Genomic DNA, 24,454 nt, shown 5'->3' with positions numbered 1-24,454 from the left:
GGAGGAGAGGGAGAGAGCCCACGGTTTTGGGAGGCTCTCTCCTTCTAAAACCATGGAGGCTTTGGAGGGAGTCCTCCCAAAAATAGAGATTCCCTTCTCCTTCCTTCACAAAAAACTTGAATCCCAAGGAAAATAAAAAAAATATGGAAAGTAGAAGAGATACAAAGCTTGGTCCAATAGACCTGCTATTTTCAAAAAAATAGACTTTCCAATTTAATTCTTGTGCTTCATTTTCTTTGCAGGAGTCTTCTCCAAGTAAGTGATAAAGGCATCTTCAATGTTTGATTTTTCAACCTTCCAAGGATGAGAGAATATTCTCCAAAAGATATCTATCCATAGTCAAGTTCCTAAAATACCCTTGGAAAGTTGGAGGTGAAAGAGAGTGAGGACTAGGATTCCACTCATAGAATAATTAAACCCCCATGATGGCCTTCAAAATTTGTCGAGCATGTGTGCTCCCTTTAAAAATCATGGAGATTAGCATGTGCATCTTAAAAAATCGTGCAGGGTTGTGGGTCTCCCCATGTGTGGATGGCAGCTCTTCTCTCTCTTCAAGATTTGAAAATCACAGAAGGGGTCCTGTACTTGCCATTAAATCTCAATCCTTGATTAGAAACACCTTCTTTAATGTCAAAAGTACCCTTGGGAAGTGGTAGACAGGTTTGGGCTTGCATTCCAGCTCATTTCTGGCCCATTATTCTTTCCTAGTCTAAAAAGAATAATCGCTTGCATGGTGGCCTAAACGAATGCGTAATTGCATTCTGTCACGTCCATCTTGCTCAAAATTTAGTCCTCTTTACAGTCATGGAAAGAAAAATAATGATTTTACGTGTAGATTCGAACATGCAGCACCCGATAGCCCAGAATAGCATAAAATAGCCAAAAACCTGAAAAGCACAAGAAAGCATCCAAGTAACTCTGCTCAATGTGGTAAAATGCATGCTTTATGTCCTACGATTTCACACATAAATGTGCTCATCAGATTCCCCCACACTTGAACTTTGCTTGTCCTCAAGCAAACAAAAAAAAAATTAATCTAAAATGCAAAAATCCCAACTCACTTTCGTAGGAATCACGGTTGCAGTTAGCATGTACAACAAGCCTTTGAACCCCTAGGTCACCCCTAGTGGACGAGTTTTATCTCGTGAGTGTTTGTAGTGAATGTACACCCAAAATTCAATAAAAAAGAATGTTGCCAATTTTAATCATGGCATGAGCAGGGTAGTGCACACAATCCCTAAAAGTGCTCAATTAAAGATCATGGAGCCAAAGATTCCCCCACACTTGAATTTTTTCACCCCACATCAATTCAAGTAACAAGCATGCATCAAGATTAAGGGATCTCCTCATATCTTTTGAATACTATTCACCTTTAAGTAAACCACTCATAGCATCGATAGAACCAAAGACTTAGGCTTTGAGCATTTTTGACCATACTTTCTTTTCAGGCATTAAGGCAAAAGCTTTTTCTTTCTCAATAGTAAACTCTATTTCTACTCCACTACTATTCCCTGAATGACATGGTGGAGTATACACCAGACACCCAAATACTTGGTAGCTTCGCTTTTTGCATATATCTATAAAGACTTTGAGACATTGATGCAAGAGTTTTTTTTTAGTTTCCTTCCAAGGAATTTCGAACAAGTCACCTTGCTTCCTGAGGCAACAGTGTCCTGTCTAGTTCCAAGGAATTTCACTTTCCTTTCTTGTTTCTTTTTTCTTTCTTTTTTTTTTTTTTTTTTATTCACTTTCATGCCTTGCCACAAACAAATTGGTCTCAACTACTAGCCAAAAGATCAAAGGATCCATAAAACATAGAGGAATCTAGCCATCAAACGAAATAGTGCCCATATTTTCTAACTCAGTCCCTCTCATCGGATACATACCAATTACCGTCCTTAAAAAAGGATTTCTTATTGTTTCACATGCTAGGGCATCTAATTCCCTCTTTCTCTCACTTCGCAATCAAAGAAATGTATGCACAAAACCAAACTACCGCCACAATCAAAATTCACCAATTAAGTCCAACACACCCCCCATGCTTAATTCATGCAGTATCCTCAATGCATGCAGAAAATACAGAATAAGGACAATGGGAGGGGATACATACCAGGAAATCAGTCATCAAAGTAAAGAGGCTCATGGAGATCCATGACCTCTTCCACAGCTAGAACGAGCATCTCAATGTATGGCTTCAAACGTTGACCATTTACCTTAAAAGTAGCACCTGTACTTGGATTAGCAACTTCAACAGCCCCATGAAGATTAATAGTTTGAACAATATAAGGGCCATCACCTAGAGCGCAGCTTACTTGGAAAGATGTGCAAATGAGAATTATACAACAAAATTTTCTGACCTACCTCAAAAGATTTTCTCAAAATATGCCTATCATGGAAAGCCTTGGTTTTTGCCTTGTAAATTCGAGCATTCTCATATCCCTCATTTCTCAGCTCTTCCAACTCAGATAGTTGGAGTTTCCTATGGGCACTTACAATAGGTAGATCAAAGTTAAGCTTTTAAATAGCCCAAAAGGCTTTGTGCTCTAGCTCAACAGGTAAGTGACACGTCTGTCCATACACCAAATGGTACGGAGATTGACCAAGGTCAGTCTTAAAGGTGGTCCTATAGGCCCATAAAGCATCTACCAACCAATTAGACCAATCCTTGTGGTTCAGGTTGATGGTTTTCACAAGGATTTGCTTTATCTATGGATTTGAAACCTCAACCTGACCACTGGTCTAGGGATGGTAGGGTGTGGCCAACTTGTGACTGACACCATATTTTCTCATGAGAGCCTCAAAGGGACGGTTACAAAAATGCTTGCCCGATCACTAATGATAGCAAGGGGAGTACCAAAATGGGAGAAAATATTCCCCTTTAAAAATTTCACAACCACCTTATGGTCATTGATCTTACAAGCAATTGCTTCAATCCATTTGGACTCATAGTCCACAGCAAGTAATATGTATAGGTTGCCAAAAGAATTAGGGAAAGGCCCGATGAAGTTTATACCCCATACATCAAACACCTCAACCACCAGAATTGGGTTGAGGGGCATCATGTTCCTCCTAAAGAGATGCCCTAAAGATTGGCATGAAGAACACGTCTTGCAATAATAAAAGCGTCTTTAAAAAGACTAGGCCAATAAAATCCACACTATAAAACCTTGGCCACTGTCTTATTGAGCCCAAAATGGCCTTTACAAGCCTGATCATGGCAAAAAAATAAGGTAGATTGTTGCTTATGATCAGGAACACACATCCGAATGACTTGATCCGAACAAGTATTAAAAAGATAAGGATCATCCCAAAAGAAATATTTGACATGAGAAAAGAAATGATACTTATCTTGGGTGGACCAATGTGCAGGTGTCTCACCCGTAACCAGATAATTAATATTGTTAGCAAACCAAGGTTCACTAGACGCTGCTGCCATCAGATACTCATCAGGAAAGTTCTCGTTGACTGGAGAATCAACAATCAAGGAATTAGGCAGCCAAGATAGATGGTCTGCAACAAAATTTTCATTATCTTTCTTATCCCTAATTTCAAGATCAAATTCCTGCAACATGAGGACCCACCCAATGAGGCAAGCCTTGGCATCTTTCTTCTACAGAAGATATTTGATAGCTGCATGATCAGTATACACAATCACATGTGAGCCTATCAAGTAGGGCCTGAACTTCTCTAATGCAAACTCAACAGCTAAAAATTCTTTCTCAGTAGTGGTATAATTAAGCTGTGCATCATCTAGAGTCCTACTTGTATAATAAATGACATGGGGCAATTTGTTGATTCTTTGCTCAAGAACAGGCCCTATAGCAAAATCAGAGGCATCACACATAAGCTCAAATAGCACTGTCTGTTTTGGAGCTTGAATAATGGATACTAAGGTCAACTCTCTTTTTAATTGCTAAAAACTCTTATGACACTCAGGGGAGAAATCAAAGGTGTGGTCCTTTGCCAAAAGGGTATTTAGAGGTCTAGCTATCTGGCTAAAGTCATTGATGAATCTTCTATAAAAACCTACATGACCTAAAAAAGATCTAATATCTTTCACACTCTTGGGTGGTGGTAAATTGACAATAAGGTCCACCTTAGATCTATCAACCTTAATCCCATCTTTGGACACAATGTGACCAAGAACTATGCCTTGCTTCACCATGAAGTGATAATTCTTTCAGTTCAGGACCAAGTTCTTTTCTATGCATCTCTTTAGAACCAAGGAAAGATGGTGTATGCAATTAGAAAAAGTAGAGCCGTGAATAGAAAAATCATCCATAAACACCTCTAGGAAGTGCTCTACCATATCAGAAAAGATACTCATCATGCACCTTTGGAAAGTAGCAGGGGCATTGCAAAGCCCAAAAGGTATACGCCGGTAAATAAAGGTTCCATAAGGGCATGTGAATGTGGTCTTATGTTGGTCCTCTAAAGCAATACGGATTTGGTTATAGCCTGCATATCCATGAAGAAAACAATAATATTCATGGCCAGCTAGTCTCTCTAACATTTGATCAATGAAAGGCAAGGGGAAGTAGTCCTTCCAAGTTGCCACATTCAGCTTCCTATAGTCAATGCACACTCTCCATCCTGTTTGGATACGGGTTGGAATCAATTCATTATTTGCATTCTCAACTATAGTGACTCCTCCTTTCTTAGGCACAACCTGCATAGGACTCACCCATTGGCTATTAGAAATAGGATAAATTATGTCATGATCCAAACACTTTAGGATCTCTTTCTTAATTGTCCCTTTCATCACAGGATTAGCCCTTATTTGGGGTCCCCTAGAAAGTTTAGAACTCTCCATCAGGTGAATATGATGTTAAACAATGGAGGGACTAATACCTTTGAGGTTTGACATGGTCCAACCTATGGCTTCCTTATATTTTTTTAAAAGTTTGATCAACTCTTCTTCCTGAATAAAAGTCAAATCAGAAGCAATAATTATAGGGAGAGTATGATCATGTCCTAGAAAGGCATACTTGAGATTTGAGGGAAATGCTTTCAACTCTAATGTGGGGGGCTCAATAATAGAGGGTTTAGGAATGGAGGTGGATAGGGGTCCAAGGGGCTCCAATGGTGGTTGGATGTTCCAGACCTCAGCTAAGGTGGTATCAACACCTTTCAATTCCTGCATACATTCCTGAAATCCCGAATCAAAATCAATCTCAAAGAAAGTCTCAACATCATCGGAGAATCCCTGAAGCATATGTACATCTTCATCCATATCAAGATACTTTTCCAACCTAAACACATTAAAGTCCACAGAAGTATTGTCAAAAGATAATTTTATGAGACCATTCCTTTACTTGATTAAAACATTACTGATAGCAAGGAAGGGTCTACCCAAGATAATTGGGATTTGGTCCTTAAAATTTGTAGTAGGTTGGGTATCTAAGACAATAAAATCCACAGTGAATACAAATTCCCCAACCTTTTGCAGGACATCCTCAACCATCCCCTTGGGAACTTTTACCAACCTATCTGCTAGCTAAAGAGTAATTTTGGTGGGTTTTAGCTCTCCCAATCCCAACTGTTGGTAGATATGATAAGGCAATAGATTCACACTTGCACCAAAATCCAATAAGGCATGATCGATAGTGGTGTTGCCTATAGTGCAAGATATGGTGGGACTTCCAGGATCCTTATGCTTGGCTGCTACTGGCTGTACGATGAGAGAACTAATGTTAACAGTCAAGAATGCCTTTTGGACACATTAGTGGTCCTCTTTTGGGTACATAAGTATTTGAGGACTTTAGCATAAGCGGGGACCTGGTCTATAGAATCCAATAAAGGAACGTTTACCTGAACCTATTTAACAACATCAAGTATCTTCTTCATAGAAGGAGACTTCTTGCTAACCAACCCATTTGGGAATGGGGCAGGTGGGGTATATACTCTTTTAGGGGTGGTCCTTTTCACTTTCTCAACAGAATCATTTTTTGTTTCCTCAAGCAAATCATCTTGAATTTCTTTAGGTTCATCAGACAAACCTAGAACAGAAGGCACTACAACGGCCTCTTTAGAAGGGGGAGAGTCAATAAGAGTATGAGATGGTAAAGACTGAGGGGTACTGACCTGTTGATACTCACGGTCACTCCGTAAAGCATATATTGCATTAATCTTGCTGGAGGGCCCTTGATGCTACTAGCCTTGTGCAACATTGAGCTGAGGAGCTTGGTTACCTTGCTGACTTAGAGCCTGATGTCTGGAATTCAGCTCAGGTTAGCTAGGTAATTTCTCTTTTGCCCTCTCATGCATGATTGTAACAAGTTGGGTCAGCTGTTTCTCCATATCATTGTGGCTTATCATGAGAAGGGCCATGCTTTTCTCCAGCTCACTTATTCTTGTTGCCTCTCCTGTATTGGTAAACCTTGGGGGTTGCTGATAAGGTGCAAGGAGAGGTGGCCTAGAAAAATTCATAGAAGGTCCTAAATGAGGATGAAGGGGGAAGGGGTGAGGAGACATACCTAGATTTTGTGGTGCATAGTTGGGCCTTTGGGGACCAAGCTGGCCTTGATGGTGAAAGTTGAATGGGCCTGCTTGGTTCCATTGATTCTAGGAGAAATTGGGGTGATTTGTCCATCCTGGATTGTAAGTGTTGCTATATGGATTGTTTTGGTAGAGAGCACTTACATTCTTAGTGTTATAATTTTTCACAAAGGTATTGGGGCATTCTTCCAAAAGATGTTTAGGTGTATGACACCAACTGCATATGGACACATGGTTGACCTAGTTAACCGGTATAGGCACTTTAGGAACTATGGACTCTAACCGTTTAATGAGGCTATCCAGTTTGGCTTCCTTGGCTGGTACACCATCAATGATGTAACCCTTAGTGGTCCTTTTAGCCTCTGGGGTGAATTCCCACTCCCTAGTCTTATCAGTCAAGTTGGTCAAGAATGTCCAAGAGGTCAAGCCTATAGGATACATAGGCTCTAGAAGTTGCTTGGTCTGATAGTCAATGCCCTCATAAATAATTTGGTAGATTTGTCACAAGTCAATACCATGGTGAGGGCATTCTAACAAGAGATCCTTGAACCTTTCCATGAACCTAGAAAATGGCTCATGTGGTTTTTGCTTAAATTGGAGTATGTCACTCTTGAGTTTATTGGTTTTGTGAAGAAAAAATTTTCTCAAAAAGACAATGGTAAACTGATCCCATGTAGTAATGGAATTAGTCAACAGTCTATAGAGTCACTTCTTGGCATGGTTCTTCAGGGCAAAGGTTATAAACCGAAGCTTAACTGCATCATCAGTTAAATTTTGAATCTTAATTAGAACACGAACCTCCTCAAATTCCCTGAGGAAGAGATATGCATCTTCATTGGCCATCCCATGGAAGTGGGGTAGCATACTAATGAGGTTGGTCTTAAGTTCATAATTGTTTCCTATAGCAATTGGTAGACTGATGCAGGAAAGGTAGTGTAGCTCTGGTAGGGTAAAACCCATTCTTAAGAGTCTTGGGTTGTTGGTCACCCATGGTCAAAGGTGGTGGAGAAGGTGGTGTTCTAATAAGACGGTTGCTTGAATCACGGGTTCACACTATAGCCACCTAAATAGATAGGAAAGAAAAATAAAAGGGCTAAGAAAAAAAATCACGAAAAGCTCTCACTTTGTTGCTTTCCTGTTATCAAAGTTGGTCACCTCCAAAGATAAGTCACATGCCAATCCACCCAACCAAATTAAGGGGCAGCGTCATAAGTAACTAAATCCTATGAGGGGCATCAAAAGAGGCTGAGTTTGGGCATATGAAAAACTTTAGATTAAGCGCACAGTCCTTGAAACAAAAGAGAAACAAGATGAGGTTTTTTTTTTTTAGAAGAAAAGGTAAAAGAAAAAAAATAAAAGCACTCTGAATTACTTAAAAATACGAAAACAAAGGAGACAATAATCTCCCCGGCAACTGCGTCAAAAACTTGTTTGCAAGAAATAATAACCGCAAGCTTATGGATCAATCGTAGCTACGGGTCGAACACAAGGAGATGTACGCCACTCTATCGTACTCACTTAAAAGCAATGCAAAGTGATCCAAATTAATTAAGGTGTTGGATGAAACTAATGATAATTAAATTAACATATCCTAACTCACAAGCATCTATCGAATCGAATCCTAACACACATCCATCTAACAAAATTACGTATCTAACGAATTGAATTGGCGTCCTAACACACATTCATCTAACCTATCAATACTAGCACGGATTTGAAGAAACAAATAACCACAGCCACATATCACAACCACACAAAAATAAAGGAAAAATAGATATAAGGGGTCAAAGAAGTAAAACCCGAAGGTGTTTGAACCGAACTGAAATTGCTTGCTTCCTCTATCACACTTGAAATGCTTCTACCAAATCTGAAATAAAACAAAAATAATTAAATTAAAAGATTAACATAATGCATGATGATGATGTTAAATAAAAAATAAAATTCCATAAGCATAAAAGAATTAAAGAGGTAGAGAATGAGAATAAAAAAAATAATAAGGGTGGGGAATTAAAGTCCTACTAGAATGGAGGGAATAGAGGGGATGAGAATGAGATTAAAATGAAAACAATGGAAGAAGTGAGAGATTAAGAAGAAGAAGAAAACAAAAATAAAAATAAGAACTTGAACCAATACTCCCTTCTACCAAAGTTGTAATTGCATGACTTAATTAGGCATTGAATGGATATAGTTGATGAAGCTTGAACAACTTGAATAAACCTTGCATGGCTTCTTCCTCTTCCAACTCTCTAAATCTTCTCACAAGAATTAGAAACTTAGATTAGAAAGCTTTAAAACTAGAACTAGAATTAAAAGATTACAACCATATTGAAGACAATAATTGAATTAAAGCTTGCGTAAAATTATTACAACTATTGAATTAAACTCATAAAATACAACTAGAACTAGAAAATCACAAATTAGAAGGAGAAGAAGAAGTAAATTTCATAAAAAAAACTGAACTAGAATAGCACTAGAATTAACACCCTTTTACAACCCCCAAAGCATGGGTATTTATAGGAGGAGGAGAAGAGGGGAGGAGAGGGAGAGAGACCACGGTTTTGGGAGGCTCTCTCCTTCTAAAACCGTGGAGGCTTTGGAGAGAGTCCTCCCAAAAATAGAGATTCCCTTCTCCTTCCTCTACAAAAAACTTGAATCCCAAGGAAAATAAAAAAAATATGGAAAGTAGGAGATATACAAAGCTTGGTCCAATAGACCTGCTATTTTTCTAAAAGTAGACTTTCCAATTTAATTCTTGTGCTTCATTTTCTTCGCATGAGTCTTCTCCATGTAAAGTGATAAAAGCATCTTCAATCTTTGACTTTTCAGCCTTCCAATGATGAGAGAATATTCTCCAAAAGATATCTATCCTTGACCAAGTTTTGAAAATACCCTTGAAAAGTTGGAGGAGAGAGAGAGTGATGACTAGGATTCCACTCAAAGAATAATTAAATCCCCATGATGTCCTTCTTCAGAATTTGTGGAGCATGTGTGCTCCCTTTAAAAATTATGGAGATTACCATGTGCATCTTCAAAAATCGTGGATGGTTATGGGTCCCCCCATGTATGGATGGCAGTTCTTCTCTCTCTTCAAGATTTGAAAATCGCAGAAGGGGTCCTGTACTTATCGTAAATGTTAAACCCTGTCCTTAACTGACTAGAATCTTGACTGAAGGACAAGAACCCCAGACATGGTATCCAAGCACACTGTGGAGTATCATTCCAGTGATTGAACTTGGTGAAGAAACCCTGTGCATGTCTTCCTACATACCTGTCAGAAGATGGATAGCTGATCCTTGTAATTGTATAGCTCATAGCATAATGTATTGCCTGAACTCTAGGTATTCTCTCTACCCTCCATAAATTTGGGACCCACACTTGAAAATGTGTAAACAAGACCCTAAGTGACATGTGGGCACAAGGTCCTGACCCTGGGTCAAACCCCTGTGCAAGCCCACAGAGTTTCAGCCTTGCAAAATTCTCTAGGCGATGCACTGGGCGATGCAGACATCACCCAGAGACATCGCCCAGAGTGCAAAACTGTATTATTTTAATGATTTAATCTGTGGGAACCACCCATACTGGACATGGGCACCCTCTATAGGTTGAGGGGAGTCTGAGGGACCACCTCATACCCTTGGATCACTGTGGACCCCACCTGAGTGCCCAGAATGGCTGAGAATGCAGTCAAAAATGCATTTTTGAAACAGGCCTTAGAAGCCAAACAGGCCCTAGTCATGGGTTGGGCTATAAATACCAGTGACTTGGGTTCATTTAAAACCCTTGGCTACTATTCAAATCGTTGGAGAAGGGAGAGGAAAGAAAAGAGAGAAAAGAGAGGAAGCAAAAGAGAGAAGAGGGAAAAGAGAAGAAGAAGGAAGCAGGGAGCAGCCCTACACCCCAAGGCCCTGATTTCGTGCCTTCTCAGACCTGTGCAGGTATAAACACATATGCTCATACTTGCTGCTCTCTTTGATTCTTGTGATTTGCTGGGTTTCTGGCCATTGGCAGCCCAGAATAGCTGGGGACTGCCATGGACTATCCCAGATCTGCCATACAAGCATGATGCATGGAAGATCTGAGGTTTTTATGATGATTTTCACATCTATTTTTACATCTGGAACCGAAACCAGAACTGTGCTTGGCTACACTACTATGTTACACTAAAACCAGGTTATTTGGAGTCCTGATTACAAGCCCTGGTTGCATGAGACCTAGCCGTAGGTGGTAGCAGCCTTGGATTACCATTTCATATCTAAATCCAGCCTTGGAGGCAGCCAAAACCCAGATTTGCATCTGAAGAAACCCATAGTTACTATTCACTGGGCTGTCTGGGCAGCCTCTGGTAGCCTAGTGGTGGGCCCAATTGAAAATCCACAAGGACCAGTGCAAAGTATGCCCTTGGGGATCCAAAATGACCTAACATGCATTGGGAGAAGGTCCATGCACTGCCCATGGTGCAAAACCTAGGAATCTCAGCCTGATTCCGATTTTACAATCTCTGTGTGATGCACTGGACGATGCAAACATCGCCCAGAGACATTGCCCAATAAAGGAAATTTTACTGTTTTGATGCTCTGACCTGGGGATCCTCACCCTAGTGCCATAGTATAGTGTAGGGAGGTGCAAAATGACTAAAATGCCCCTCCCCACATCTGTGCATCTGTGAAAATACTTTGGGAACCCAAGTGGGCCCCGCAAGACTAAGAAACCCTGCCTATGATGGTCCTACAGCACTACCAAGTTAGGGACAGCACTGTAAGACTAATGTGACCTAGGAACATGTACTAATATAACAAATGACCATTCTGCCCCAGACCACCCACTCTGGATGATGCACCAGGACATAGGCCTAAGGCCCAGTGCAAGGCCCAAAGAATTCCAAGTGATGATCAATTGTATACCGAGTCAACCCAGTGAGCTTAGATCAACCCTAGGACATCCAAAAATAGTTTGGAATATTAAATGACAAATTTTTGATTTAAATCTAGGATTTGATCCCATGCTCGAGGCCTATAGCCAGACTGCAGCCGGAACTAAATTTGCAGCTGAGTTCTTAGAACCAGACCCAGATGAGTGAAATATTATCGTGTATGTATGTGTAACTGTATTATTATTATGCCGGCAATTAAATTCTTAAATTATAAATGCAATGTTATTTAAATTCTGTGCAATTACTCAAAATTATTACACATTGATTGTTTGTTGATCAACACAGTGATTTTTACATGATGATTGTGAATAATAGACTAGATGCCGTAGTCGGCTTGAAAATGAGGCCGGTGGTAGCCCGTAGTATGGGATACGGTTGACACCGCCCAACTCATATGATGCCATATAGACATGGGGCTAGAGTTTCATCACCCGTGCTACGCACCCTTGCCAACAGGGGTTAAGGTGTTGGATGACTGTGAGGACTACCATAAAACCTTAGAGGCATTTACGCCGGGAAGCCTCAGCACAGTTGGGATGCCCCAGGGTAAATTTTTTGGGAAGCCTCAGCTTACAAGCTTGGGAAGCACCGAAAGGTGAATTATTTTTGGCAATATTCCACATATAAAGATTATGCACCAGTTTGGTGGAATTATATTGAGTCGGCTACCTCACTAGTTCAATCTAGAGGGCCGGTCGGGCTGACCTGGGTAGGGAGATGCTGGAGTCGACTGGTACTCTCCAACAACCCAATGGGTGTATCGCGGGAAAGGGTAACCAAGCCCACACCAGGGATACATGTATTGGGGATTGTAGTAGCACTAACCTGACTTAGTTGTATTGTTAGGTGTCTAATAAATAATCTGGACTTGCATATCATATAGGATCATGTGGATTGTGGTTGCATGTGCATGCATGATGATATGTTTTGCTCACAAGCTCAGTAGGGCTCACACTCTATTATATATCTCTTTCTTCTAGATGATTCTGCAGGTGGATGCCGCTGTGGCATGATGGCTCATTACGAGGAGGAGAGCCCTAATTGTTATGAGGATATTGGTGTGGACCCCGGTGGAGGTTGTGCCAATGATGCGTGCATTCTCAGTGGTCATTGATGAAGACCAGTGAGGAGTGCACTTGATGCTTTTTGTCTTGGGGACTCCTTTTTGTTTTTGTTAGGAGTTTGTCCCCGTCTTGCTTGTGGTGCAGTTTTAGTTTTTCTTCCTTTTTGGGGTTGAGGTATCTTGCCCTGTATATATATATATGTATTTTCTTTTGGCTTTTGTTTTTATCAGCTTTACCTTTTCAGTTTGTGGGTTGTACTGGGAAATGTTTCAGAACTTATGTATATATATCACCATCATTTCCCGTATCACTACGCTTTCTCTTTTGTTATTATAATTGTAGTTTCTCTGCAACACTCTGATCTTACTTGTGGTAAAGTGATGAATGTGGGACCGTGAATATATTAACTGCTTCTAGATCCGTGGGATTTGGCGGATTGCCGTTATGCAATTCGGGTCACCTACCTAATCCTCCTAGGGGGTGGTTTGGGGTGTGACAGAGCTTGGTATCAGAGTGAGAGGCTCTTCTTACATTCACGGGATGCAGAATAGGAATAATAAGCTACCAACATTAAAACATGTAATCAAGTAAAAGCTACAGGGGAAGTAGAAGTAATTAAAAGATAAAGATGCAATAATTCCATTAATTTTAAGATAACTATGGCCGAGCCACTACAAACTGTTTGACTGAAGGTACTACCTTCAAGTTTACATCAGTAGAAGAAAAAAAAAAAGAAACATATATACACCACACCCAAAGGAAACTACATAAACTATAAAAAACAAAAAAAGTAAGAAAGGTCTGAACTACATAATAAGTTAGGCTGCACATGTAGAAGCTGTCGGGAGTACTACTCAGTCAGTGGCAAGTCGCTTGGTGGAGGATAAGACTGGCGTGAGTCAATGCAGTAGAATCTATCCCAAAAGTCTAGACGCTGCTCTACAGATACCACTCTACTCTCCAAAGATGAGAAGCCCTGATCCATCCTAGTCGCCATATCAGTAAGCTGAGTATTGAGACCCTGGAACTGTGACATCACCTGTGCCCACTCAGATGGCTCTGGTACATGCGAGCTAGTGGCCCCTGTTGGCTCATAAGCGGGAAAATCTGTGAACTGTGTGCCAATCCCCTCGAAGTCACCATGCTCCTTACCCTGGATGTCTCCCTCCTCTCCATGCTCCTCACCCTACTCATCATCACCCTGCATTTCCATCTGCTCATCCTCCTCAGGATCACTCCTTGGCTCCCCTAGTACCTTCATCTTTAGTATTGAGGTCTTGTTGATGGGCCTAGACCTATCTCTCTCTACGTACTCGCCATCTTGAGGAACCTCGAAGTGCCGGAAGACCAAAGTAAGGAACTTCCCATATGGAAGGTTCCCATCAGAAGGGTTCTGGGCATGGTACAACATGGCCTGAAGAAGTAAATATGGGAGGTTTATCACTGGACCTCCTCTGCCCACTCCCAGTAAGCACTAAGTAATATAGGCCCTCATCATAGAAATGCTACCCTTGTTTCTGCCTTTAGGATAGATGTTGTAGGACACACCTAATAATAATGAGAGCACTAGGCTTGTAGGAAGCCTCAGATTTGGGTGTGCTCTCAGACCCAGTCAATACTTTGACGACCCTCCTCCTGGTCTCCGAAGAGAACATCTCAGAAATGTCAATCTGGGGCTTGTAATAGCACCTCTCCCCAGTGTTGGGTAGCCCCAAGATCTCCGCTAGTGAGGCGATGGTCAGCCTAATATCCACCCCCTTCACTCTACTCTCTAGTCCAAACTCCTATGCCCCAGATGGCACCAGGTTACAGTAAAAGTATCAAACCAAGTTGGGATAACATGGTTCTGTAGGTGATAGCATAGAGGCCCAACCCAAGGTGTTGAACCTAGTACTCTGACTGTACTGATGGAAGTCATCCACCTGTACTACCCGGCCATTAACAATCTTTAGGGACCTAAACTTGTCCCAATCCCTAGAATGCTCATACCTAGAGAATAGAAACCGGTCAAACTCCGGTTTCTCCGATGAAGAATCATCCCTAGGTGAAGAAGGTGGCACCGTAGATGAAGAAGAGTTCTCGCTCTCTGACCGTAGCCTCTAGCAGTGCTGCGTGCTACGGATTTCCTCATCGTACGGTGGCTAGTAGACATTAGGCTACAAAAAGAGAAAAAAAGAGTGGTTAGAGCAAACGAAATTGATAAAACTCTAGCTAAAATAGAAAGAAACAAAGAAAAGACCTAATGTAGTGAAAATGACCAAAGAATCTTACCTAGGCTTGCGTGGATTCGTGGAAGACCCAAAGAAATGCAAGGATTTGGTGTGGAAAAGGTCACACAAGCCCTCAAAGGTCTGCCCTAGGAGTTTAGGAAGTTTTAGAAGAGAAATGAAATAAAATGGGGCCCTGTCGGATTGTTATATCTGAGCCCCGATTCTCTGGGTGATAGCACTGGGCGATGCATCTAATGCCCAGAGACATCGCCCAGAGATTAAAATGCTGCTGTTTTTGTGTAACAACTCATGGAAACTTTGGTATTGTCTAAAATAACCTCAATAATCATGAAAATATAAATTTTTATAAAATAATCATGATATGTATAAAAAGAAAATATATGAATTAATTATTCAAATTAATTAATTAAATGAATACAAATATTTCTAGATACCCTATTTAGGAGAATATAATCACCACTTGGGGGTTCTAGTATAAAACACATAGGAATTTGGAAATTTTCTCTTGTGTTTAAATATCTAAGGATAGATAAATACATATACGCCTATAAGAAATAGTGTGTGTGTAGATATTAATAGTATGTGCCTAATATTGTGCATGTATGAACCGAGTGGTGTGATGCTATGCAAATCCGAACATAGATATGTAAGTATGTTGTAATACGTATTTACAACGTGCAGTGAGCATAGATCTTACCATACCCACAACTTAGGTCAACCAAGATTAGGATCTAATAAGTTGTCCAGTCAAGTTGAAACCCTAGATGCTAAGATTCCTCGAGCCAACCCAGGCTATATCTTTATTGGTTTAAGTCACTTAAATTCCTATAACCCTGTACTTAATTCCTTTAATTAAGTATGTATAGTAACCTGATGCTTAGAAACTTTTCCTGATAGGACCATACTACCCCATTCCAGCCTGGAGACTCTGGCAGCATGCGATATATTAGGCAACTAAGGAGAAGATTGATCAAGATACGTACGGTGCAAGCTCGTGCTGAGAACCAACTAGTGATCTACTTAGCTCTTGTGGACACTAGCGAACCTGAACATCGAGTCATTTTCTTATCCTTAGCTGATGAGGTTAGAGGTGATATAGCCTACCTTCACGTGCAGAGCATCGTCAACAGTTGGCAATTACAGAGACTTGCCTGTTAGGTTCAGGTAATATTTAAAAGTTTTTGGTTAAAAATAAAAAAAAAACAAAAAAAAACTATCACATAGTGTCATGCATAGTTGTCATCGCATAAAATACTTAAATAATAAGCACACAAATAAGATAAACAATTAAAAAAAAAATACTTATAACCAATAACAGATATTAAGATAATAATCCACCTTGCTGGGATGACAACAGAATCACTGGAACTGTGGAATAGGTGTGTACATGTCTTAATTGGGAATTATTCTGTTGACCTCACAGGAAGTGTTGGACTATTGAGTATGTTGCTCTTTTCAAAAAAGCAACCATGATCAACACAAGAAGTTCATGAGGTGGTCGTAAGGGAAAACGCCCTCGTGTTATACCAGAGGTTGAATTGCCAAATGGAATTGAGGCTCAAAATTCTGAAGCAGCGACTGCTTCGTCAGAGGCACCAACAGCTGCACAAGCCATTGCTGCGGCACCTCAGTCGAATGTGGCAGCCGGTGATGTAACTGCGTTCATGACCACTACGATGTGAACCATGCAGCAATAACAAGAATTGCTAGGCTAGATGTCTATGCAATTTGCAACCATGATGCATGAGCATGCGACACCACCTCCACCACCCAACCGGCCCGTACTTTTCCCACCACCTATGCCTCAACACTTGACGAAAAACTCTACTGCCAAGGTGATGGAGAGATTCAAGAAACTCCAACCACCCGCATTTTCCAAATTGCCTTCTAAGGCAATGCAACCGGAGCGGTGGATTAGAGTCCTAGAGAAGGCATTTGAAGTGCTCGAGTGCACGGTTGCACAAAAGCTGATATGTGCGGGTTATCAGCTACAGAGTGAGGCTGAAGCCTGGTGGAAGGCTACTAAGAAAAATCTAGAAGCCACTCATCCAAATCCCACGTGGGACCAATTTAAAGAAGTCTTCTTCAAGAACTACTTCCCGGAGAGCTTCAGGGACAGGAAAGAAGCTGAGTTCACCACACTGGTACAAGGGACCAAGTCAGTGTTGGTTTACCAATAGCGGTTTGAAGACCTGTTCCATTTCGCTCTAGAACACCTGAGAGGGGAAGTTAGTAAGGCAAAGAAATTTGAGAAGGGACTCAAAACTAAGATTGGATCAGTACTGTCACTTATGGACATCCAGGACTATGCTCAGATGGTCGACAAGGAAAAGACAATGGAAGATAGATTTAAAGAGAAAGAGAAAGAGAAAGCTGTGAAGTCACCTGGGTTGAACAAAAGGCCAAATAACTTTTAGACCTTTGGATGGCCAAACAATGTTTATCAAGGAACAAGTTCAAACTCTAGTTCAACCCTGTACCATAGGCCGAACCTGGGCCAGAATCCTTTTTGCCCCGCTTTTAATCGACTTGCTCAACCGGCTACGAGTCAAGCAACAACAACAGCTTCGCCAGCCTGACCAGCAACAAGTCAAGTGAGCCAAGCCTCAACACCTGCTACTCCACCTTATAAGTGCTACGTGTACAACAAGGAAGGGCACATGGTTAAAGAGTGCAGATCACGTGGGTACAACAAGAAAGCACCAAACCAGCCCTACGCTAGACTTTTTCAGCCACGAGCGCTGGGAAAGGCGTTCACGCTAACCAATGAAGAAGTAGAGGCGAATCTCGATGTATTGACAGGTAAGTCTACTAAACACTACTGAGTTGTAGGGAATAACTGGTTTACTTTATGTAACCTAAATTATGTACAAACCCTAGGTACCCTGAGTGTCTCAACCATACCTGCACGAGTGTTATTCGACTCGGGCGCATCCCACTCTTTCGTTTCCACCACTTTTGCGAGTAGGATGAAAGATCAACTGAGAGACATCGGGCATAAACTAGTAGTCGGCACACCGATAGGTAGTGTCGTGAGCTTGAAAGAAGTCTATGACCCCTGTTAAGTAGAAATTTATAGGAAAAATTTAACCTTATGGTTGATAAAGTTTGATATAAAGCACTTTGATGTGATATTAGGTATGGATTGGCTATCCACCTATGATGCAAATATCATGCGTGCAGAAAAGAAGATAGTATTTAAGTTGGGAGAAGGGTAAGATTTCACTTATCAAAGTGAGCCAATGAGGAAACCCAAAAGGATAACTTTATCCGCCCTCTAAGTTCGGAAGTTGCTAGACGAAGGATGTCATGGCATTTTGGCCACAGTGATAGACGCCGAGGCAAAGATAAAGCCCTTGGAGGAACTTGACGTCGTCAGAGAATTTCTTGATGTTTTTCCAGAAGATCTGACCCAGCTACAGCCTGAGCGTGAGATAGAGTTTGCAATTGACCTAATCCTGGTGCAGCACTGGTATCCAAGGCACCATATCGAAAGGTACCTATTGAATTGAAGGAGTTGCAGGTTCATGTAAGACCTGCTAAAGAAGGGTTTTATACGACCCAGCGTATCACCCTGGGGAGTACCCGTACTGTTCGTTAAGAAGAAGGATGGTAGTATGCGGCTGTGTATCGACTACCACGAGTTGAATAAATTGACCATCAATAATCGATACCCGTTGCCACGCATTGATGACCTATTTGACCAGCTATAAGGAGCAAGAGTTTTCTCCAAGATTGATCTTAGGTCTGGATACCATCAATTAAAGATCAAGAGTAATGATATTCACAAAATAGCGTTCAAAACTCGATATGGACATTATGAATTCCTGGTTTTGTCGTTTGGGTTAACCAACGCCCCGGCAGCGTTCATGGACATGATGAATAGAGTATTCTGTGATGTGTTGGACAAGTTCGTCATTGTGTTTATTGACGACATTCTGGTGTACTCCAAGAGTGAAGAAGAGCATGCTCGACACCTTACATTAGTGCTACAGCGGTTGCGAGAACACCAGCTTTATGTCAAATTTAGCAAATGTGAATTTTGGCTTCACCAAATTGAATTTATGGGACATATCGTCACCAAGAATGGCATTAAAGTAGACCCAGATAAAGTGAAGGCAGTTCTCGAGTGGGAAATGCTAAATAGTGTCACTGAGATCCAAAGTTTCTTAGGGTTGGCCGGGTATTACCGATAGTTTATTAAAAATTTCTCACGCATCTCGGCACCCATGACAAAACTTACACAGAAGGTCGCCAAGTTTGAGTGGAATGAAGCGTGCGAGAAAAGCTTTCAGGAGTTAAGAAACCAGTTAGTAACGGCTCCAGTCTTGACCATTTCGGATGGAACTGGAGGAACGGTAGTGTATACTGATGCATCCAGGACAGGATTGGGTGGCATCCTAATGCAAAGAGATAAAGTGGTCACCTACGCCTCCAGGAAATTGAAGGAACACGAAAAGAACTACCCCACTCATGACTTAGAATTGGCAGTGGTTGTGTTCACGTTGAAAATATGGCGACACTACCTATATGGTGAAAAGAGTGAAATCTTCAGCGATCACAAAAGTCTGAAGTATTTCTTCACCCAAAAGGAGCTGAATATGAGACAGAGGCGGTGGTTAGAACTGGTAAAGGATTATGACTGTGAAATCCAGTACCACCCCGACAAAGCCAATGTTGTAGCAGATGCATTAAGTAGAAAATCTCAGACTGCATCTCTCGCTTCCTTGGTCGTAAGCCAGCAGTTGGTAGAAGAAGCTCAAAAGTTTGATCTGGAACTCGTGATCGAAGGAACGGCTATACAATTAGCAGCCATGGATCTATAGCCATTGATACAAGAAGAAGTAATTGCGAAGCAACCATTGGACCCTGAGTTGGCCAAGATTATATGGGAAGTACAATAAGGAGTCAACAAGGACCCAGATTTTTCATTGGCCCATGATGGTGCATTGAAGTTTTGAGACAGATTGTGCGTGCCTGATGATTATGATGTCCAAGACCGAATCCTTAAAGAGCCGCACAACTCACCCTATTCAATCCATCCTGGAAGCACGAAGATGTACAAGGACTTGAAGAAGTACTACTGGTGGATTGGTATGAAGGAAACCATAGCAGTATACGTGTCTAAATGCCTCATCTGTCAGCAAATTAAGGCAGAGAGACACCGATCGTATGGACTGTTGCAGCCACTCCCTATACCTGAATGGAAGTGGGAAAGGATTATTATGGATTTCGTGATAAATCTACCCAACACCAGGAAAGGGATGAATGCGATATGGGTAATTGTAGACAGACTGACTAAGGCAGCTCACTTTGTACCGATCAAAATAAGTTATTTAATGGAGAAGCTTGCCTAGCTATATATTGAAAATATAGTCCGCTTACACGGAGTGCCTGTCAGTATAGTATCTGATAGAGATCTTCAATTTACCTCAAGGTTTTGGAGGAGTTTACAAAAGGCATTGGGATCTCAGTGAATCTTAGTACAACTTTCCATCCACAGACGGACAGTCAGAAAGAACTATCCAGACTCTGGAGGACATGCTCAAAGCCTGTGTCGTAGAAATGAGTGATAGTTGGGATGCCCACATATCTCTGGTGGAATTTGCATACAACAATAGTCACCACTCCACCATTGGCATGGCACCATTCGAAGCTCTCTATGGTTGGAAGTGCCGGACTCCGCTCTATTGGGATGAAGTTGGTGAACGAAGATATCTCAGACCAAAGATGATACAAGCAACATGTGACAAGGTGGATATCATAAGAGAGAAAATCAAGGCGGCCCAGTTAAGACAAAAAAGTTATGCGGATAATCGAAGAAAGGACATCGAATTCGAAGTCGGGGAAAAGGTGTTCCTCCGAGTGTCTCCAACAAAGGGATTGTATAGTACAGTGTAGGGTGGTGGAAAATGACTAAAATGCCCCTCTCCACATTTATCCATGTGTGTAAATACTTTGGGAACCCAAGTGGGCCCTATAGGACTTGGAAACCCTGCCTGTGATGGTCCTGCAGCACTGTAAGACTAATGTGACCTAGGAACATGAACTAATGTAACAAATGACCATTCTGCCCTAGACCATCAACTCTGGATGATGCACCGGGACATAGGCCTAAGGCTCAGTGTAAGGCCCAAAGAACTCCAAGTGATGATCAATTGTACACCGAGTCAACCCAGTGAGCTTAGATCAACCCTAGGACATCCAAAAATAGTTTGAAATATTAAATGACAAATTTTTGATTTAAATCTAGGATTTGATCTCGCGCTCGAGGCCTACAGCCAGACTGTAGTCGGAATTGAATTTGCAGCTGAGTTCTTAGAACCAGACCCAGGTGAGTGAAATATTATCGTGTATATATGTGTAACTGTATTATTATTTTTTCGACAGTTAAATTCTTAAATTATAAATGCTGTGTTATTTAAATTCTGTTCAATTACTCAAAATTATTACACATTGATTGTCTGTTGATCAACACTGTGATTTTTACATGATGATTGTGAATGTTAGACTAGATGCCGTAGTCGGCTTGGAAATGAGGCCGGTGGTAGCCCATAGTATGGGATACGGTTGACACCGCCCGACTCATACGATGCCATATAGACATGGGGCTAGAGTTTCATCACCCATGCTACGCACCCTTGCCAATAGGGGTTAAGGTGTTGGATGACTATGAGGACTATCGTAAAACCCTAGAGGCATTTACGCCTAGAAGCCTCAGCACAGCTGGGATGCCCCAGGGTAAATTTTTTGGGAAGCCTCGGGCTAAAAGCTCGGGAAGCACTGAAAGGTGAATTTTTTTTGCTATATGCCACATATAAAGATTATGCACCGGTTTGGTGGAATTTTATTGAGTCGGTTACCTCACTAGTTCAATCCAGAGGGCCGATCGGGCTAACCTGGGTAGGGAGATGCTGGAGCCGGCTAGTCCTCTCTGACAACCCAATGGGTGTATCACGGGAAAGGGTAACCAAGCCCATACCAGGGATACATGTATTGGGGATTATAGTAGCACTAACTTGATTTAGTTGTATTGTTAGGTGGCTAATAAATAATCTGGACTTGCATATCATGTAGGATCATGTGGATTGTGGTTGCATGTGCATGAATGATGATATGTTTTGCTCACGAGCTCAATGGGGACTGTGCTCACACTCTGTTATATATGTCTTTCCTCTAGATGATTCTACAGGTGGATGCCACTGTGGCATGATGGCTCATTATGAGGAGGAGAGCCCTAATTGTTATGATGATATTGGTGTGGACCCCGACGGTGGTCGTGCCGATGATGCGTGCATTCTCGGTGGTCATTGATGAAGACCAGTGAGGAGTGTGGGGACTCCTTTTTGTTTTTGTTAGGAGTTTATCCCCGTCTTACTTGTGGTGCATTGTTAGTTTTTCTTCCTTTTTGGGGTTGAGTTATCTCGCCCTGTATATATATATATATGTATGTATTTTCTTTTGGCTTTTGTTTTTGTCAGCTTTAGCTTTTCAGTTTGTGGGTTGTACTGGGAAATGTTTCAGAACTTATGTATATATATCACCATCATTTCCCGTATCGCTACGCTTTCTCTTTTGTTATTATAATTGTAGTTTCTCTGCAACACTCTGATCGTACTTGTGGTAAAGTGATGAATGTGGGACTGTGAATGTATTAACTGCTTCTAGATCCATGGGATTTGGCGGATTGCCGTTATGTAATTCGGGTCACCTACCTAATCCTCCCAGGGGGTGGTTTGGGGTGTGATAGTAAATCTCAGTCCTTGATTAGAAACACCTTCTTTAATGTCAACAGTATCCTTGGGAAGTGGTAGACAGGCTTGGGCTTGCATTCCAGCTCATTTCTGGCCCATTATTCTTTCCTAGCCTGAAAAGAATAATCGCTTGCATGGTGGCCTAAATGAATGCATTATTGCATTCCGTCACATCCATCTTGCTCAAAATTTAGTCCTCTTTACAGCCATGGAAAGAAAAATGATGACTTTACATGTAGATTTGGACATGCAGCTCCCAATAGCCCAGAATAGCATAAAATAGCCAAAAACCTAAAAAGCACAAGAAAGCACCCGAGTAACTCTGTTCAATGTGGTAAAATGCATGCTTTATGACCTAAGATTTCACAAATAAATGTGCTCATCACCCCAAAAAACTCCCCTTTCTTACGAAGCCTGAGAGTGATGGAATCAAGGATTTGGAGTTCCCTCCTAAAATGGTCTAAATCAGCTTAGCGAGTGTACTAGTGAGCCTTCTGGCAGCCCAAGGAGGGGACTGACCTGTGATGGATTGCCAAGGTCTCCGAGGGATAGGAGGCACCATACGCGCCCCACAGGGTGAAAGGTACTGCCCTCAGGAACCAGAGGTTAAAGTTTTGCCGGAACAATCGGAGGCCGAAGCCTATCAGGAATAACCAAAGTGAGAGGAAAGGTTAACCGCTCCCCCTTGGGAATGCACCACCCTATCTTAGAAGTAGCATTTTCTCCTCGCAAAGACTAGACTTGCCCTTACAAGAAGGCACCATGCATGAAAGTTGAAGAAGAAAAAATAGAGAAAAGGGAAAATACAAAGGAAATCCAAAAGGAGAAGGTCTGTTTGGCGAAAGCACGCTTGAAGGCCAATGCTTGATCCGGGGCATTGGTTGTCCAAGAATGCCCTCGCCACTTGATCGAGGGTGGGGGTAAGATTTCACAAAAGGCCAACACCCGATCGGGGGTGTTGGTTGTCCAAGACATTCATGCCACTCTATCATGGGCATCTTGCTTGGCATGGCCTTGGCACATTGGTTTGCACACATGGGTGTGCATGGTAGCTTGAAGGTGGCTTGGATTAGGGCTTGGAGTGAGAGTCACTTACCTTGTGACGTTTCGTAATCCATTAGTATGATTTTCCAGGGGGTTTCATCTCGTTCGGGAAATTCATGAAAAGCATATGACCTACTTTGAGGAAGGGTGGCGTGCCTCATCCCCCTTGGTGTGATGGTTCCTAGCATGGCTTTGTGGCAAGCCACAAGCATCAACAAGGTTGTCACTAGTAAGGCACTTGGATTAGGGCTTGGAGTGAGAGTCACTTGCCTTGTGACGTTTTGTAATCCATTAGTATGATTTTCCAAGGGGTTTCATCTCATTCTAAAAATCCATGAAAAGCATATGACCTACTTTGAGGAAGGGTGGTGTGCCTCATCCCCCTTGGTGTGATGGTTCCTAGCATGGCATTGTGGCAAGCCACAAGCATCAACAAGGTTGTCACTGGTAAGGCACTGTATGCGGGGTTGGCCTGGTCATACATGGACAACAGCACAGGTACTCCATGGTTGGATACCATGGGTGGACACTCGTAGCTGAAGTGCTGCGTGATGGGTGTTTCCTCTTGATGGGACAAAGGACCAGGAGCGACGAGAACGAGCCATCGAGGTCGTGAGTTTAGGATGAAGAAGCACAGCCTGACAAGCGTGAGCTGGGATGCTCTCCAAGCTCGTAGAAAGGACCAAGTTATGAATGCGTACTGAGCTGGGCCCCAGGTCACACCCAAGCCCACACCGCTAGGGTGCAATGTGCTTACCTATAAATGACAATAACTTGGCCACAGCCAGGCATATGAGGAACAACCTCCATAACTTACGTGAACAACACCAAGTCCAGCACGAACCAACATGGTACGAGACTCTTGCCCACGTCACCCCTAATCCGGCGCGTGGGAAGTAACGGATAAACTCTATCCCACACTTCACTCCACAA

General features: G+C 41.9%; 1 non-coding gene across 1 annotated transcript; it reads left to right on the top strand.

Moving 5' to 3' along the window:
* The first annotated feature begins 7,009 nt into the window (after positions 1 to 7,009).
* LOC122663517 lies at positions 7,010 to 7,116 on the top strand. The gene has a single exon (XR_006333182.1). It is a non-coding gene; the product is annotated as a small nucleolar RNA R71 (small nucleolar RNA).
* The last annotated feature ends 17,338 nt before the right edge of the window (positions 7,117 to 24,454 follow it).

The sequence above is a fragment of the Telopea speciosissima genome, chromosome 5 (assembly GCF_018873765.1).
Source record: "Telopea speciosissima isolate NSW1024214 ecotype Mountain lineage chromosome 5, Tspe_v1, whole genome shotgun sequence".
Lineage (NCBI taxonomy): Eukaryota > Viridiplantae > Streptophyta > Magnoliopsida > Proteales > Proteaceae > Telopea > Telopea speciosissima.
The sequence above is the reverse complement of the archived record's forward strand: the minus strand, read 5'-3'. Positions and strand labels throughout refer to the sequence as shown.